At 40.9% G+C, this 16835-nt stretch overlaps 1 long non-coding RNA gene across 2 annotated transcripts in view; it reads left to right on the plus strand.

Moving 5' to 3' along the window:
* Positions 1-303: 303 nt before the first annotated feature.
* The window catches only part of LOC128078121 (uncharacterized), an 82764-nt gene continuing 66232 nt past the window's right edge, over positions 304-16835 (plus strand). The window contains exon 1 of one of the 2 annotated variants that reach the window (XR_008205300.1): positions 304-698. This is a non-coding gene — a long non-coding RNA (uncharacterized LOC128078121). The remainder of the gene's footprint in view (positions 699-16835) is intronic. The other variant, XR_008205299.1, reaches the window with a different exon arrangement.

Here is a 16835-nt window from a genome sequence, read left to right on the forward strand (position 1 = left end):
CTTTATTTTCCTTTCCCTTTTCCTCCACCTGCCTTTTCCATATCCCTTTTTTCTCCCTTCCACTTCCATGGGCTCCTACATCTGACCTCTCTGGGGAAGCCTGGCTTGTATAAGTATGACTTTGGGCGCAGGAGGAGCGGAGCAGAAATGAGAGGGACTGCCAGACTCCCAGTGATATGTAGCCAATACTTCCCTTTTCAAGTTCAAGGTTCCACAGGGGTTAGAGGGTCTTAATAAAAGTACTTTTAAGAGAACAAGATGAGAGCTGTGAATAGCACTACCCTTTTCTCTCTGAGTCTGGCTAGCAGATCATGGCTTTTATGGGTTTGGAAGCAGCCCTAGCTACTGTCATCCATGCCTTTGTTCTCCTCTGACCAAATTGCTGAGGAATACTCACAGGATGAGGCAGCTGGGAGGTGCTGGGGAGTAAACAGTGCAGAGAGCAGCTGGCATTACCACCTGGAAAACTGATAGATGAGCGGCCTTTGGACAGATTTAGCTTGCAGAGTCTCAACTGTAGTATAAATTCTCAGTTTTAGCAAAAACATCTGCAATAGCATGGAGCTTAGATGCTGGAGAGGCCTGTTCCTGCCCTTGACTTTGTGTGTGCATGTACGCTGTATGGGAACTGTTGAGTAACAGCCTGAACCACTGATTGAGCACCTGAGGAAAGGACTGAGCCAGCCGTGGGATCACAGGTGAGGGTGATTCAGCTGTGTGACCGGGAGACCCGTTTAAGCGCTGACTGCCTCTGGAGAAGGATCTCTTTCTGGAGATCCCTTCCCTGTGGAGTCTTTCCTGCAAACCTAGATCTTTGGATTCAGGTGAGCATTCCTTCCCTGTTTGTTTCTTTTCCCATTTTCACCACAATAACCTTAGCAACTATTACATAAATCTGTTCAAACTTGACTCTGATGTCTAGGAAAAACACCTGTGAGCCTAGTGTCCTTCATGAATCTCTCCTGGCTTTGATGTTTGAAACCCTAGAGACGTGGTTGGATCACCTTGGCTGGGCGAGCTGGAGCACTGCAGCCTAACTCCAGCCTGGCTGTGCTTGAACTCTGAGCCCTGCAGACAGATGATTCCCTGTTAGAGAGGCTGCACTTCACCTTGCGTTTGGCATGTGTGAAGCGTGCTCACACAAACACTCCCTACACAGAAACTCATTAATCAAGGGGAACCTGATCATGTGTCTGAGCCCTTGTTCAGTCTGACTTAGGGCAGGTTTGTTGACCTGAGAGGCACACTGCAAACCACATTATTCCTCGTAGGCATTTACAGAGGTTACAAGCCTGGGGAACATGTGGTTAAAAGGGAAGTAGGCCATGTATTTATATGGTTTCACTTTCTTCTTTTTTTTTTCTTCTTTTTTTTTTTTCCCCCTGTGTAGTACGTTATTTTCATTGCTATGAAAATGCCTATGGCAATTGGCTCAGCACTTCTGTGTGTGCAAGAAATCTAAAGAAATTAAAAGTCTTCCAGGGGCTTAAGCATCATCCTGTGTTTAGCTAAGATGAAGCTTAACAACAGCCTTGTCTTAGATGGGTTTATACACAGAAGCATGAATCTCCAGGGTGGTCTTAAGGGTCTGTTGTATCCACCCTCATCTGCAGTGCTCTGGCCATGTTTCCTACTACGAGTTTGCACAGGTGTCTGCACGCTTTGGCTTTGACAGTACTCATTTCTTCCAAGAAGACGCCAGGCTGAAAAAGTTGCCTGACAACAGCTTAGCCATGATCATTTTGCTGGGCTGGCAGACAGGCGAAAACCTCTGGAGAACTGCTTGCATTGGCTGGGGAAAGTGGAGCGACCATCAGGCACAAGACCCCCCAACACCATTTTTACAGCTTTGCTTTCCAGGGCTGACCTGCCCGGAGAGTGACATAACAGAGCCCACACAGTGAGTCAGTGCTGGAACTGAGCTCCTGGCGCTTCGTGCTCTGTTCGCTCTGCTAAACCACACTGAGATTAAACCAGCAGAGGCAAAGAGAAGCCTGGATATGAGGGAATTTAGCAGGGAGAACCTGCCTTGACTCATTAATGGAAACTTTTGAAAACAGACAGCAGCAGTAATTTTATTATATATATTTTTTCCCCATGCTGAAACAATTTGTGTGCAGTAGAGTCATTCCCTGGAAAAACATTTCTTTAATTTATCTTCTTTAATTATCACTCATCTTTAGTGGCATCTGGTTCTGATATTTTATTAGAAAGTTTGCATGTTTGAACTGGGCCTGGGTGGCATTTCCTTTTTTTTCTTTCCATTTTCTACTCTGATGGTACTTCCCGTGGTGGGAAGAGATTGGATTTGCTTTATTTCACAAGGCATAATAAATCATATGGATGTTCTACTTTAACATCATTATTACCATGTAAGCATGCTCAGAGACATGTCCTGCAGATTATTTGGTGCAGTTACTTGAGGTTAGAATGCCAAGCATTACAAACAGCAGACTGGGTTCCTGTTGAGAAGATGTGTATACTGCTTATGGGAGGATGTGCTTTCTAGCCAACATCTCAACAACTGTCTGGTGATACTGAGTAGCTTATGATGTCCAAAACAAAGCCTGAATTTGGAGAGAACTCCCTAAAATTGGGCTCCTTTCGTATTTCCCAAGATGTGCATCCAAAGCATGAAGTATTTGGCATCCAAGTCCCTGCTGAGCTTTTTAAGTTCCACTTTCTATGAGGAACTGTAGACAAAAGGGAAGACGTTACTGCTTTTGTGGGCTAGTTCATCCCCAGTTAGCATTGCTTTTAAAGACTTGCTTTCTGCTAAGAGATATAGGTGCTGTTTTTTTTTGTTTGTTTGTTTTTGTTTTTTGCTGCTTGTTGACAAACCTTTTGCTTATGGATGAAAACAGCTAAATGCTGTCTTTCTATGCTTGATCTTTTCTCAAGTAACCAGCCAGTGCTGCTCAGAAGTCACCTATTAGGCAAACATAAAGTCACCTGTAACAAGAAGTTAACTGAGTTTCTGAGAGGGAGAAAAATGTCATTCAAAGGATCATAGATGTAAGCTCCCAGTATTTTACATCTGAAAATGAAAATGAGATCATGAAGCCAGTTGTTGAAGCAGGCAGAAATAAAGAAATGTGAATCTTAGTTGACACTTCCCAGTACCTTATAGTATTGTATTTTCTTCCCAGTGGCATTTGCTTACTCAACATGCTGTACTGGATTTTTTGGTGTATACTTAGCTTGAGGTCTGCCTGTTTTCCCTATCATGCATTTTTCTTTCCTTCTGGTTAAACAGAATTATGGCCAATTAAGTGTAATCTAGCAGTCACTTGTCCTCATACACATGAGCCAGTGACTGCTCCTTCTTGTCCAGAAAAGTCTGTGCCCTTGTCTACTGATGTGTAATGCCCACAGAAGTCTCAATGAAACTTCGCCTCAATAAGCAGTTTGGTTTTGGAAGAGAAGAACTGCTAGTCCTGAAATGCAGTACAGAAAAGCTACGCTGTGAGGAGACATTCAAACAGTCATAAGGAGGACATAAGTTAGCACATCTTGTTACAGTCCCAGAATTGGAAGGAAGGACCTGGGCCAGCCTGCGCCTACTCTACTGCAATGCCAGATGGTTAATATGATAATAGGATAAATGTACTTCCAGGTAACTAAAATGAGCTGGTTTATTTATTTATTGGGAAACAAAGGATACTACGTCCTACAGCAGGTGGCATTTTTTTTGCAGCACAAGTTGGCAATGCTTTCTCTTTGTGGTATATGCTTGCCCCGTGCATCTGTTTGAGCTACCAATGCTTCTGTCCTTCAAATACTGGGACTCTGGTCTGCAAAGCCTACAAAAGAAAACAGTTTGTATCAGACATCAGGAGCTATCTATCTAATATTCTTATTGACTGGAAAGGTATGGATGAGCCTCATGATGCCAACATGAGTGGCATGTTGGAACAGGGCAATCTGGGACCAGCTGAGCTGTGGAGTTAGCAGGGTGGCCTCTATGTCGATAGACCTACCAGAGGTTGTTGCTGGGAGCTGGATTTTGATATCACCCTGGGCAGTGAGCCTTGCCCAGCCTGGGAGTGATTTCAGGAGTATGGGTCTCTTCTCTACCTGAGTTGCTAGGGGCTCCAGTACAAGGAGGAAAGGTTTCACCAAGAAGTCTAGCCACGTATGGATGCCTTTGGACTTTCCCTCAAGGATAAAGTGAAAAATATGATAATAAATTGACAAACCCCATTCTCAAAATCACAGTACTGTTTCCTTTTCCAAGCATTTATAAAATGAGCAATTCTTCCCCATCCTCCAAATTATCCCAAGCTCTGCCCTTTTGGCAACTAAGCTAGGTCTCCCTTCTGCAGACACTGTAGTAAGAGTATGGGTCTCGGTCTGGTGCCCCTGAACAGCTCCCCAAGATCTCCCTGGCACTGAAAAGACAGTCCTGCTGATGCAGCCAGAGTTCATTTGTGCTTCTTGATTGTTGGACTTTTGGCTCTGATTTTCCCAACCAGTTCAGTAGGCCCTGCAGGAAGCTCAACCAGATTCCTGCAGGCCCATGACTTTTCCATTGTCCTGTGTTAACTGCAGGGCTGGCTGAGTTCAAGCCGTTTTTCATCCTTTCTGATTGTTTTCCTTACAGTCTGTGTTAATAAAAATATTTGTGTGATTTGTGCAACAATTAGGCCAACACACACTTAAGATTATTGCTGAGTAGCCCTATATCCCTCACCACACACTACCTAGCCAAATAGATAATAGACTGCTCCTTGTCCATCATTTTTCTTTAGCACATCAACTTTAGAGTTGTGCAGCATAATTTACGTGGAGGAATGCCTACTCTGACACCTGCTTTCCTATGATTAGACTAAGCAACATACAGGTTCAGGGATGTTTGGTTCAGGGATGTTTACAAAATGATCTTGTAAAGTAAGTTTGAAGTGGGCCCATGTGGCAATATTAAGGTTTATTCTTGGATGGGATTCATCTTGTTTCACCAGTTTTGGAAAAGATAAATCAGTTCTGAGGTGAAGTACAAACAAGTGACTCAGTTCAACCACAGATTTAAAAAATCAAGGTTGGGGAAAGTTGTTCTCACTTGTTCAGTTGATTACACAAAATAAGTTGCAATAGGTTCTCATTCCAGTACCTAGAGAACATATTCTTTTAATGCAGATGACAAGAAAAGCATGTTCCTTAGAGCCTCTCTGGATCTTGACTGGCAAGCTCGCAAGAAAATAAACATGGATGCTAATGCCTTCTTCCATCTCTTATTGAGTACTACGCAAATTCCTCTAGAGAGCTTTTAATACAGATAGTTCTACGGGGAGCATGGTGGGAGGAAGGCATTATGCAGAGGAGAGATTAGAAATCCCACTCTTATTGAAAACAGTCTGACCTCCACCAAAATGGAACAGGAGCTGTTCTGAGATCCTCCCCTGTCCCAGCAAAACCATCTTGCGCTACAGGAGTCTTCATTTTCCTGGGCTGCTGCTTTTTCAGGGCCGAGATGTTTACCTTGCTAAAGCAACTGAAGTAGAAAGAAACAAAAGCCTCCCGCAAAAAGGTGGAAAGTGATCATGTAATTTGAAAACTGGGTTCTGCACTGTGTTTTAAAGCTGTCATGGATGCAAGTTTGGCCCTTGTAATTGAAATGGTAACAGCTGGGGACTACGATTCCTCTACAGTTTTTTTAACAAGCTTCTACCCTCATCACCAGACAGCCCCAATGGTTCAACTGAGTTTCTCCAGTTCTCCAGTGCACAAAATACAAGCTATGATTTCCCAGTCTTGCTTTAGGAGACAGTTCTCATCCATTAAAGGGCAGTTTTTCCGCATTGCTCACTGACAGGATATGGAAGGAGAGAATATTCTGCTGGAAAGACACAGGGTTATTCTCTAACAAATTAACTGTGGTATCTGTGGCTTGGCATGAGCATCAGCACTGATTTGTCTCATTGTAAACCAGAATCGCCATGAAGTATCTGATCACCACAGTAGGCATGTAGATAGGTTAGCGCACTCCTTCTGAGTATTTTTTTCTCCTTTATTTTTTCTACTGATTCAATTCCATAGGCATTCTAGGGCTGGTCCTCAGTAAACCACACAATCTTCTCTTACTTGATCTACTTCTTGAGACATTTTCTTCCATCAAAAATTAAGTAGAGAAAGAAATAACTACACTGCAATATTCAGGCTAGAAATCCCTTGGCTCATTCATGGCTTACATATCAGCGCTTGTTTGTAATGTTGAACACTTCTTTTCCTCTGCTTTTATTCTTTTCCTCTCCTAAGCCTTCGTGACTGGATGCAGCTGAATTCTGATTTGGACCAAATGGTGTATCATTTGATATGCCATTGGACCATAGCTTCACAAAATTTCAGAAAAGCCTACTATGTCTTCAGTCACAAGCAAGCAAACAAACTTTTGCTTTAAGACCAACTGAATGATGTGGGGACATCTTGGCCATGTTGAAGTTGACCTCGGGATCATAAATTAGGATTTGTGGCTGGCGAGTGCCATGGACTGTAACACTAAGGAGTTCCTAAATATAATGAAGAGCCATCAGGATCTAGATGCTACCAACTTATTGTTGTACCAATATATTTAAGTTTTCTTGTGTTAATGGCATTATTTTTCCCTTTTAAGGGGTTGATCTTATTTCTTATCCTTCTTCCTTATCCTCTTCCAACTCTTCTGGAGAAAATAAAGGCACTCAACATTTGCACTGGAGATTTGATCCCAGCAGCCTGTACCTCTATTTGGAATTGCCAGTAATAATGTATCTTATTGCTTCAATAAATGACTCTGCAGTTAACACATAAGTCAGCTTTGGGAATCAGGCCCCTTGGAAGTCATGCAATGTGCTTGGATTTTGATTCCTTCCCTTATTCTCCATGTACGTATTTTGTTTGACTCTTACTAGTACTTCTTACAAACAGATTGGACATTTCATTCTCAGCTGTATTTAGCCTGTCTCACATCAAAAGGATGGAGTAAATGACTTCTTGAGATCCCTTGCAGACTTGTTTCTAGGGTGTTTATGAATCTCACTTCGCTAGAATGAACTTACTGTGCAAAAATGTTAGCCTGCATTTTATGTATGTCATCTGTGAGGCTGTTTATACCTCTTCCTGAGTGGTATTTCTTTGGCTATAGACACTGGCACTTCTGCAACTCAGGATGCTTCTGTTGTGCCTACTATAAATTTTGCTTTTAGTTGTTTTATTTCCTTTCAGATGTCCTCTTACATAATTTGATTTGAAGAACTGACTTATTTGCTTAGTTGCTCTTTTACTAGCTGCAAGATATCTACTGCAGGCCAGTTAGATTGTGCTGAACAAAAATAAAAATCTTTTGAGCAAGGTTCCTTCACTTTTCTGAACAAAGCCAATTCCGGAGAGCCAGCTCTGTTGTTTTAGGTACTAATACTGGGTGAGTGTTTATAAATCTTGTTTTTATTGTTATGAATCATTGAAAACTGGTGCTAATGCAGTAAGGCTTAACAATACCATTGATAATTGCCATCCTTATTGAGCTGACTTTCCATATGGAATTCTATATGGAATCAAGTAAAAGTCTGGAATGTTGGTTCAGGTTTATTCTATGGATTTAAAAAAAAAAAAAAAAAGGTGGCTTTATTTTTTCTTTTTTCTTTTTATTTGTGCAAAAGGCCTGGAGAGATGCACAGAAGCAATTTTCGAAAGATCCCTTCAGGAACAGCTTCACCCCAGTGGAGATAGTACATCCCACTAGTTGATGTACTTCATGAGACACACCAGGACACTGCGCCGTCAGCGACGAGTTTCACTTACTGAAATGTTAGAATTATCTCCAAGATGCGTTAAAAAGACATTTCATCTTGTTTTTGTCTCTGAACTTCAATTTATCCAGCTGACTGAATGGATCACAGAGGTTTAGTTTAGAATGCCTTTATTTTGTGGGGAGATGTTGTTTTGGAGGGATGTTTCTAGTTATATCAAATGTTATTGCTATTTAGTATGGAAGCCAGATACCACTGTCTGCAGAAGAAAATGCTACTTTTTTGGTACGCTGTAATGCCAAGAAGGTATGTTAATATGTGGCTTCATGCGTATATTTCCTGAAGTCTCTTCTGGTATTAATATAGTATGAGAAGACTATAGAGTCTTTACTGTAATGTCTTATATCTGCAAACAAATTCTTAATTTGCAATCTGAAATGCAAGAAAACGGAAAAACAGTGGATTCTCAGAAAACAAAGTGAAACAAATTACAAATCTGTAGACCAATTAATGATCAAGCTGCAGCTTTTTTTTTTTTTTTTTTTTTTTTTGTAAGGGAAAAATGAATGAGGTGTTGATGAATGCCTTCTTTTGGTCTGCTTCAGCCACAAATGTATGCAGAGCGTGCAGCATGTGTCTCCACGCACATACTCTCTGTTCATATCAGGGGCACGCTGCAGTTCCCTTTTGGGTTTCTACTGCATGGTATGGAAGGAACCCATTGGTAATTGGGTCTGCTCCCAACAATAGCATAGGATGTTGTTGGCAGAGGAGATAGGAAGTACTCCAGGTCCTGCTGGACAGACATGGCAAAATGCCCAGTTCTTGTAAAGTGTTTTGATGTAGGCATAGATGACAGATAGCAAATCATGAATGCTTAATACTTACAAATTACCTTTTCAGAGACAAACTTCCTTCCTTTCAGCCAGCTGTTCTGCCTCAGCACTCTTTGCTGGTAGTCTTCCAGAGCTGCAATGTGAGTTTAAATTAATTTCTTAGGTTTTTTTCTCCTTGCTAAAGTTTTCTTACCCTTCTTTCGTGAGTCTCTATTAACTGAGTCTGCTGTGCTACATACGAGTTTGCTGAACCTGGGTTATTTTCAGCAATCATAGAATCATAGAACGGCCTGTGTTGGAAGAGACCCCAAGGATCATCACTCCAAGCAATGCTTGTTTTATTTCATAACACAAATTAAGAACAAGTCTGATTAATCAAATATCTTCACCAACCTTTTCTATCTATTATTTGTTGTCAAAACAGAATGGTTTTGAGCATTTTCCTTTGTGTTATGTGAGTTTAGGTAAGTGCTTGATCCGATGCTTAGCAAAGGAAAAAGAGTATTTTCATCTATAGGCTTGTTCCTGTATATTTCTTATCATGGAATTTGAAGGCTCAGGAGCTTAAGTTGAAGCCCTCACACAGAGAAAAATACAATGAACAGAAAAAGGGAAAGCTACTTGCTCAGTATAGTAGAATCATGGAAGCATAGAATGTTTTGTGCTGGAAGGGACTTTTAAGATCATTTAGTTCCAACTCCCCTGCTATAGGCAGGGACAGAACCCACTAGAGCAGGTTGCTCAAAGCTCCATCCAGCCTGGCCTTGAACACCTCCAGGGAGGAGGCATTCACAACCTCACTGGGCAACCTGTTCCAGATGTAGGCCCCCTTCAGTTACTGGAAGGCTACTCTATGGTTCCCCGAAGCCTTGGTTTGAGAGCCGCAGCCCTCTCAGTCTCTCTGTAGTCAAGGTTCTACAGCCCTTAGATCATCTTCATGGCCCTCCTCTGGATCTGCTCCAACAGTTCGATGTCTTTCTTGTGTTAGGGACCCCAGAACTGGACACAGTACTCCAGGTGGAACCTCACAAGAACACAGCAGAGTGACAGAATCACCTCTGTTGATCTATTTATCTCACTTTTCCTGATGCAACCCAGGATACAGTTGGCCTTCTGGGCTGAAAGCATACATTGCCAGTTCACATATTGTGTCTTTCATCAACCAGCACCCTCAAATCCTTCTCCTCAGAGCTGCTCACAAACAATTCTCCACCTAACCTGTATTTGTGTTTGGGATTGCTTCAACCAGGGACAAATCTTTCTGGTCTTGTTCAATATCTTTGTTAGTGATTTGGATAAAGGGACAGAGTCCACCCTCAGCAAGTTTGCTGATAATACAAAGCTGGGAGAATTGGCTGGCACAACAAGACTGTACTGCAAGACCTGGACGGGTTGGAGAATTGGACAGAAAGGAACCTGATGAGGTTCAACAAGAGCAAGTGTAGACTCCTACTTACACATGGAAAGGAATAACCACATGCATCAGAACTGGTTGGGGCCTGACCTGCTGGAGAGGAGTTGGACCTGGGTGTCCTCGTGGACAGCAGATTGGCCATGAACCAGTAGTCTGCCCTTGTGGCAGCCAGAACATTAAAAAGCGTGGCCAGCAGATCTCAGCTGCTTATCGATTAAGTGTGAATAATAACACTTTATCTTGAGAAAAATACAATGTACTACCAATACCCACTCAGACCATTATCTTCTCTCTGATAACACCCAGTAGCAGATCCTCAACACAGGACGTTTTGATCATAACCTTTGTGGTCTGTGCATGGGTTTTAAAAAATGATTTAGGACTTCTTTCTATCCTATCCCTATAGCAGTCAAAGATACATTAAGTCTCCTCTCAGCTGTCTTTACTCACAACCTGGCACATTATCTCAAAGCTTGTCATTTTCACTTCACCTTACTGCCCCAGTCTGTGACCTGTGACAGATGTATGTTCTAATTCATGGTCCCTTCTTCCTAGTGACTGATGACCCATATATCACCTCTTTAGCCTCTGCAGCTACATTTAGCAAAGACTGTGAATCAGAGCTCTAAAAGTAGGGGAAATGCATGAACCTCTCAGTTCATCACTTCATATATGTGCATAGGCTTCATGCACATCCTCACCCTCTAAATTGTACACACTATGTAAGACCCTATATTTTGGAAATATTTAACCTTCCCTTTAAACCATTCTGATCAATTTATTCTTACTTAAAAGCAATGACTCTGAAGTGTCACAGGTGAATTTATTACTAAAAATGTCCTCTTGAAGAGTGCAGTGCATTTATTTCAGTCTAATGGTCTTATTTCCTTTCTCACTATGCAATCTTTATTATGGCCTTCCACGAATAATTTTGGAATGGGAACATGAAAGGGGCAGATCTCCAAGAATGGCATTGTCTGCATTCACTCTTGGATGGATTTTTTTTTTTATTTATTTCTTTGTTAAAAGATATTTCATTCAGAGAATCCCTGCTGAGATTTTTATTGCAGAAAATTAGGGATCATAAATCGTCTCTCAGAAAACTATAAATCTAGAACTATTGAAGCATTCCATGGGCAGAGCTTGGCTCTTTGATGAAATCACTCCTTTTTCTTGTATAATTTATGAGCTTTTTTTCAGCATGGGGGGATTTATGCTTTTAAATTGCTCACCAGGGTTTTATTGAATATAATTTGCTAGCAAATTTATAGGAGCCAAATATATTGCATTTTATCCACAATTATGAGCAATAAAATTGATGGGGCTTTACTTTTCATTTTCTTCTGGCAAGCAGAGGAAACATGAGTTTATCCTGCACTTGGAAAGAGGTTTCTTAGGGATACACGTGTACAATTAAAATAGAAAAGAGTGCAGTCAGCAAGGCAGAGGTGCCATTTTGGAAATTTTATTTGGTGTATGGGAGGAGGCGAGGAGGCTCTTGCTCCAAAGGAATTGTAAAACACTGAGGAACTGAGTTAAAGCCACTGAAGCCTATGACATGCATCAACTTCTGCAGGATTTGAATCACATTGTTGGGAGGGAAGGTGTAGATAAGCTGTCTGAAAGTCGCTTGTGTTTCAAGGTCCCCTTTAGTTCAATTTTCTTGTGATATTTTTTATTTTCATTTGGTTCAGTTTAATATGTTCAAAGACATAAACAAAAAGCCTAGTGTAATACTTCTTTCTATGATTTGCTTTATCTAAATAACATTCATTTATGTATGGTTGTTTTCCTTGAGGATTTTTCCAACCGACAGAAAAGAGGAATAAAATGCAATGTATCATCAATCTTCTTAAAGCTTAAAGTGCCATAAGGTCCTTCATATCCCAGTTCTTGACTGGGCTTCTCAATGGTGTCTTAACACACACAGAGAACAGAACTCTTTTTCCTAATATTGTTTCCACAAAATCAAACTCCTATATCCATTTCCCTCATAACACAGTTGGATGCAAATCCTGCATCTTTCTTCTAAGTTAGAGCATGACAATTGGGTGTGCAACAGATCAGCATGTAAGAGGGTATGTGGTGGGAAGGAAAATTAAAGGCTGTACCTGAGCAATATGTCCCTGCTAGCAAGGCCCTCTAGCCCAAAACTTTGTGCTGTGGCTGCTAATTGTAGTCCTGCATCTGTCCCTTTGTCTGTTGGCTTCACAGAATCAGAATCACGCCCTCTTCATACCACTAACAAACTCTTATGATGGAGCTTGCAGTGAGATTCTTAGTGAGTGATGTCTGGATGAAGAAATGCTGAAGATGATTTGGTTAAACTGAAGCAAACAGGTCTGTAGAGTGTCACTTGGAAAAAGGCTAAATGTAGCTGTTCTGAAATGGAAATAATATGATAGGAGTTTGAAAAGCACATGTACTACTGAGCAGACCCCATGTCCAAGCAACAGGAGTGCTGCAATATGCCTCCCAGTTTGCACAGATACAGGGGGACACAGGCAGACCACCTCTGTCAATGCCAGATATTGATATGCGCCTTCAGCCATAAGGTATGAAATCAGAATGGCTTCTGTTTTGAGTACTGAACACAAGGGCACAGGGAAGCCACTGAATTTGCTCAGTCACTCAAGAATGCTTTGATGGATCAAGGCACAGAATCTGAATCTTCTAAAGACCAAAGCCATCTTCCTCCAACCTACACACTCCATTGTGATTTTTTTCTGCCTTCTTTCTCTACAGTGGAGCCCTTTTTCAAAGGAGGTTTGGAGGGGAACAGATGGGGAAGGCAGGAAGCCCTAGCAGGAGTACATGAGGCTGGAGATGTCAAGATCTGAGCAGGGGGCACAACTTCCTGTCCTGGACTTCTGGGTCCTTGAGGCTGTCCATAAGATCCACCTATCCCTGTAGTTTCACTCACAACTGGAGTAAAACCCCCTTCTGTCCAGAGGGAATTGTTCAGCGCAGACATCTTAAGGAAGATCCTCATAACTTTTTTTCTCCCTTTTTGGCCTCCTTCTTCAGATTTCACAGCAGAAGAACTCAGTTTGGCACAGAACAGGTACTCTGAGGTTTTCTTTGCTCTAAAGGAAATTAGGGCTGCAATTTCAAATGGTCAAATCAAAGGAAATTCAAAGATTAAGACCCATATACTCTTCCTGCCATTTGTCCCACAAGATCCCAAACTGTTGGTATGGCCAGTATATTAACAGTGAATATCCTGTCTGCTCATGCATGCCCATTGTTTTGCCATAGCTGTAGTATTGCTTAAGCATTCTACGGGTTTTGTACTTAATGTACACAGTGATGAATGCTGGGGCCATAATAATGAAATATGGCTTTCTTAATGAAATTTCAGTCCCAGCTCATTTCAGTGCTGACATTGAGGTGACTGCAAATAAACACTTTCCAGAAGAGTCAGTTAAATGGCTGCATAAGCAATTTATCAAATACCGTAACATTTAAATAAATAAAAAATAAGTATTCAAGTGTGGTGTATTGCTGCCTGTGTTTTTGCTCCCAATAACCCCACTCTTTGTCTTTCTAATAGTTAGATACTCACTGACAGAAAACAAATCTCTCTGCAGCACTGAAAATTTTATCAGATTTATCTCTGACTGTCAGATCAATGTGTAGGAAACAAATGGAGTCAGCAACATGATTTAAATTAGAAGTCTAACAATTTACAGTCTCCACTGGTTTCTCATAAACCTTATTAACGTTTGGCATCTGGTACCAAGGAACTATAAATAACATTCCAGAAGAACATTTATATCTGCTTAGACTCTCGTTATATGTCTTCAACACAGCTTAAATAATGTCAGTAATACCTTCATCATGAACAGGAAATGAAAAAGTTACCCCATACATGTTTTGTCTTTTAATCAAATATTATTTTCTCCTTAGATCTGCAGAACTGTTTTATTTCTTATTTTATTTATTCAAAACTTATGGCTACAATTTCCACTTGTTTTTCTGGATCTCAGTAGGGTGCAAACCCCTCCCAGCTGAACAGAGTAGCACAGTTTCCTCCCAGCCCTTCACAATGGCTGCTGGTAGAGGCCAGGCTCTCTCTCCTCAGAGCTGTGGAAAGGGGCACTCAGAGTGCCTGTGGGCAGAGATGGCACGAGGAAGGAGAGTGCCTTCACTCATTCTTTGCGGATTCAGTCCTCTTTCTTTCTCTCATTCTAGTGTTTTCTCCAGATTACATTCAACAATTTGATTTCCTTTCTTAGAAAAATGGACTCAGATTTTCTTTTCCATTCCGCACCATCAAACAGTCTTGTCTAAAATTCAGTTTTGCTACAAAATCATCTGTTGCCAATCTGCTGCTGTTTTGATTGCCTCAGCTAGCATACTAGTTCTTCAGGAAACGATGCAGAGTTGCTGTCAGTTTCTGAAGCACCATGCTTCAGGCAAGCTTTGCATATAAGAATTCTCACATAGAATGAGATTCGTTGGTCCAAAGGTCACCATCTACACCAAATAGAAACTTCTTCTCAGACAGAGTGGATGTTTTGTGATGTAACTGGCATCAAACCTTGCTGCTGATAGCAAAGCAAAAGAGAATCAATGGACAACAAAGAAGTTGTGCATCATGCATGCAATAAAGGCAAAGTGATTAAAATATGAAAAAGGTCAGTGGTGAGGAAAATAACAAGTAATGGAAAGAAGCAAAAATCCAAGAAATATTGCACACATGGACTTTGTAAAACGTGAAGTAATTCTCTCAGATGTACAGAGTGCATTCATGTAAGCTAACTTTGGAGATCTACAGAGTCTACTTTATTAATGTGAGAGAAAATAATCAGGTATGTAGGAGAGCATTTGATCTGCTCTGAGAAATCTGCCTTAGGAAAAGGTGAACAATACAATTGAAGTGACCATTTGTCCCTGTTAACTACACAGAGAATTTACCCAATTAGTCCAGTTGTAGCAGAACAGATGCTACATTGCGCTCTGTGATGGGAGCAACATGGCAACCTTCCACCATGACTTTTCAAGCTGCTTTTTCTCTCTCCTTTGCACTCCACTCATCAGCCCAATCAACACTTTCTCTCTCCAGTCATCTGTTGCATCTATTCCTGTGCAGACTCTTGCATCTAAGAAGCAAATTCCGCTGCTGCCTCTCACACAGCCACCCACTGTCCCTCTCTTAGCCCAATGGGGTGGGTGAAATCCTTCTCTAGAACATTGAAGAAGTCAGCACACAGCTGCGAAACTTCAATTGCAATTTTTGTTTTTAGCCTGGTTCCTAACAAGGCACTTAGATTCGGAAGGGTATTTGAATTGAAAAAGAAAGAAAAAAGAAAAATGCCAGAGGCAGTAAATGAAAGAATACAGACACAAAAATTTAAAAGCCACATAAGTGCTCAAAGAAATATTTCAAAGAGGTGGCAATTAGATTTAGCTGCTCAGAATGATGTGACAGAGTTTCAAGAGTTTCAAGGATAGAGATGTTTGACATTCAGTAGCACAAGAACTAGTGGAAAATTAGTTTCAAGAAAGCCTAGCCGTAAAGCCAAGTGTGTCTTCACCTATAGAAGTCAATGGCAAGAAAAACGAAACCTTTAGTTTGACCTTCAAACAATAATTAGCAGCTGATATATTGACATGATTTTCCAGAAAATGGACAAAGCTTATGAAGACATTGGGAAGCCTGTTTTATAAATCATGTTTTCTTTGAGCTTAAAGGGATGTAGCCAATTTTCCACTTTTTAAACAAGTTCTGCTAGTGTGTCCTTTTCTTAGGCCTAAGAATTAAAATCAAACAAAACAACAGATTTATTGTACTGTGTGGTTTAGCAGTAGACCTGAGGCAACTACTCAATATTAAATCTCCACAATAAAAAATGAGAAATAATTACACACTTTGTTATGGAAATTATACATGATAAGTTTATTAGAAGCCTCCATGAAAATAAATCTGAGTACATGGTAATTCACTTTTCCATTACCAAGTACTCACTGTTGCTAATTGAGAATAATCGTGTTCTGCATAGTAATCAGAAATCACTGTTAGTTTCAAGGTCTTGTGGTCCCTTCAAGTAGGGGAAGGAGGAGCTTTGACAGAGTTGCTTTTTATTCTCAAAAGCTTCATTTATTTATCTCTCTCTATATTTGTTTATTTTGTCTAGAGCACTATCTTTATTGGAAGCAAACTTCTCTAAAAAGCGCTCCAAAGATACAATGCTGAGTTTGTGCAGTCAACACGCAAGAGAGAACTGCAATTTTTTAACGTGCCTAAGTTCAATTTTTGAAAGGGCTTTAAAAACCTAAGAGTCGTGATCAACTACCCAGCTAACGCCACATAACAGGTTACCATGTGTCAGCTAAACAGCAGTGCCTTTCTGTGTGTCTGCTTTCAGTCTGTGACAGCTGTGAACTTACCTCATAACAAGAGGGGTTTAAATTAGGTCGAATTACATTGCATTCGTATACAGATATTTACTGCCATTCAGCTTTTGTACAACCTCCAGTTACTCCAGGCTGGAGAAGTTCTAGAAATCTGATCATGTGTTTGATCTCTAAGTACCACTCAAAGTCAACCTGGCTTAGTAACAAAGGCACTTCTGAAAGTTTTACTCAGAAACTGGCAGTTGTGTGTGAAGCATGTCTGACTGATTTAAGGAGAACCTAGCAATTTTAGGAATACTACAGTAGGCAGCCTGTAAAAGGATCACACTAGCTAAAGAACCTGCTGAAGACAACTTCAGATAATCAGTCTGGCAATGGTCTTTACATCACGTTATACCATGAATCATAGAATTGTTAAGGCTGGAAAAGACCTCTGAAGTCATCAAGCCAAACCATCAAGCCATGTCCCTAAGTGCCACACCTACATGGTTCTTGAACACC

Source organism: Tympanuchus pallidicinctus, unplaced genomic scaffold (genome assembly GCF_026119805.1).
Source record: "Tympanuchus pallidicinctus isolate F22 unplaced genomic scaffold, pur_lepc_1.0 scaffold1, whole genome shotgun sequence".
In the NCBI taxonomy this organism is placed as follows: Eukaryota; Metazoa; Chordata; class Aves; order Galliformes; family Phasianidae; genus Tympanuchus; species Tympanuchus pallidicinctus.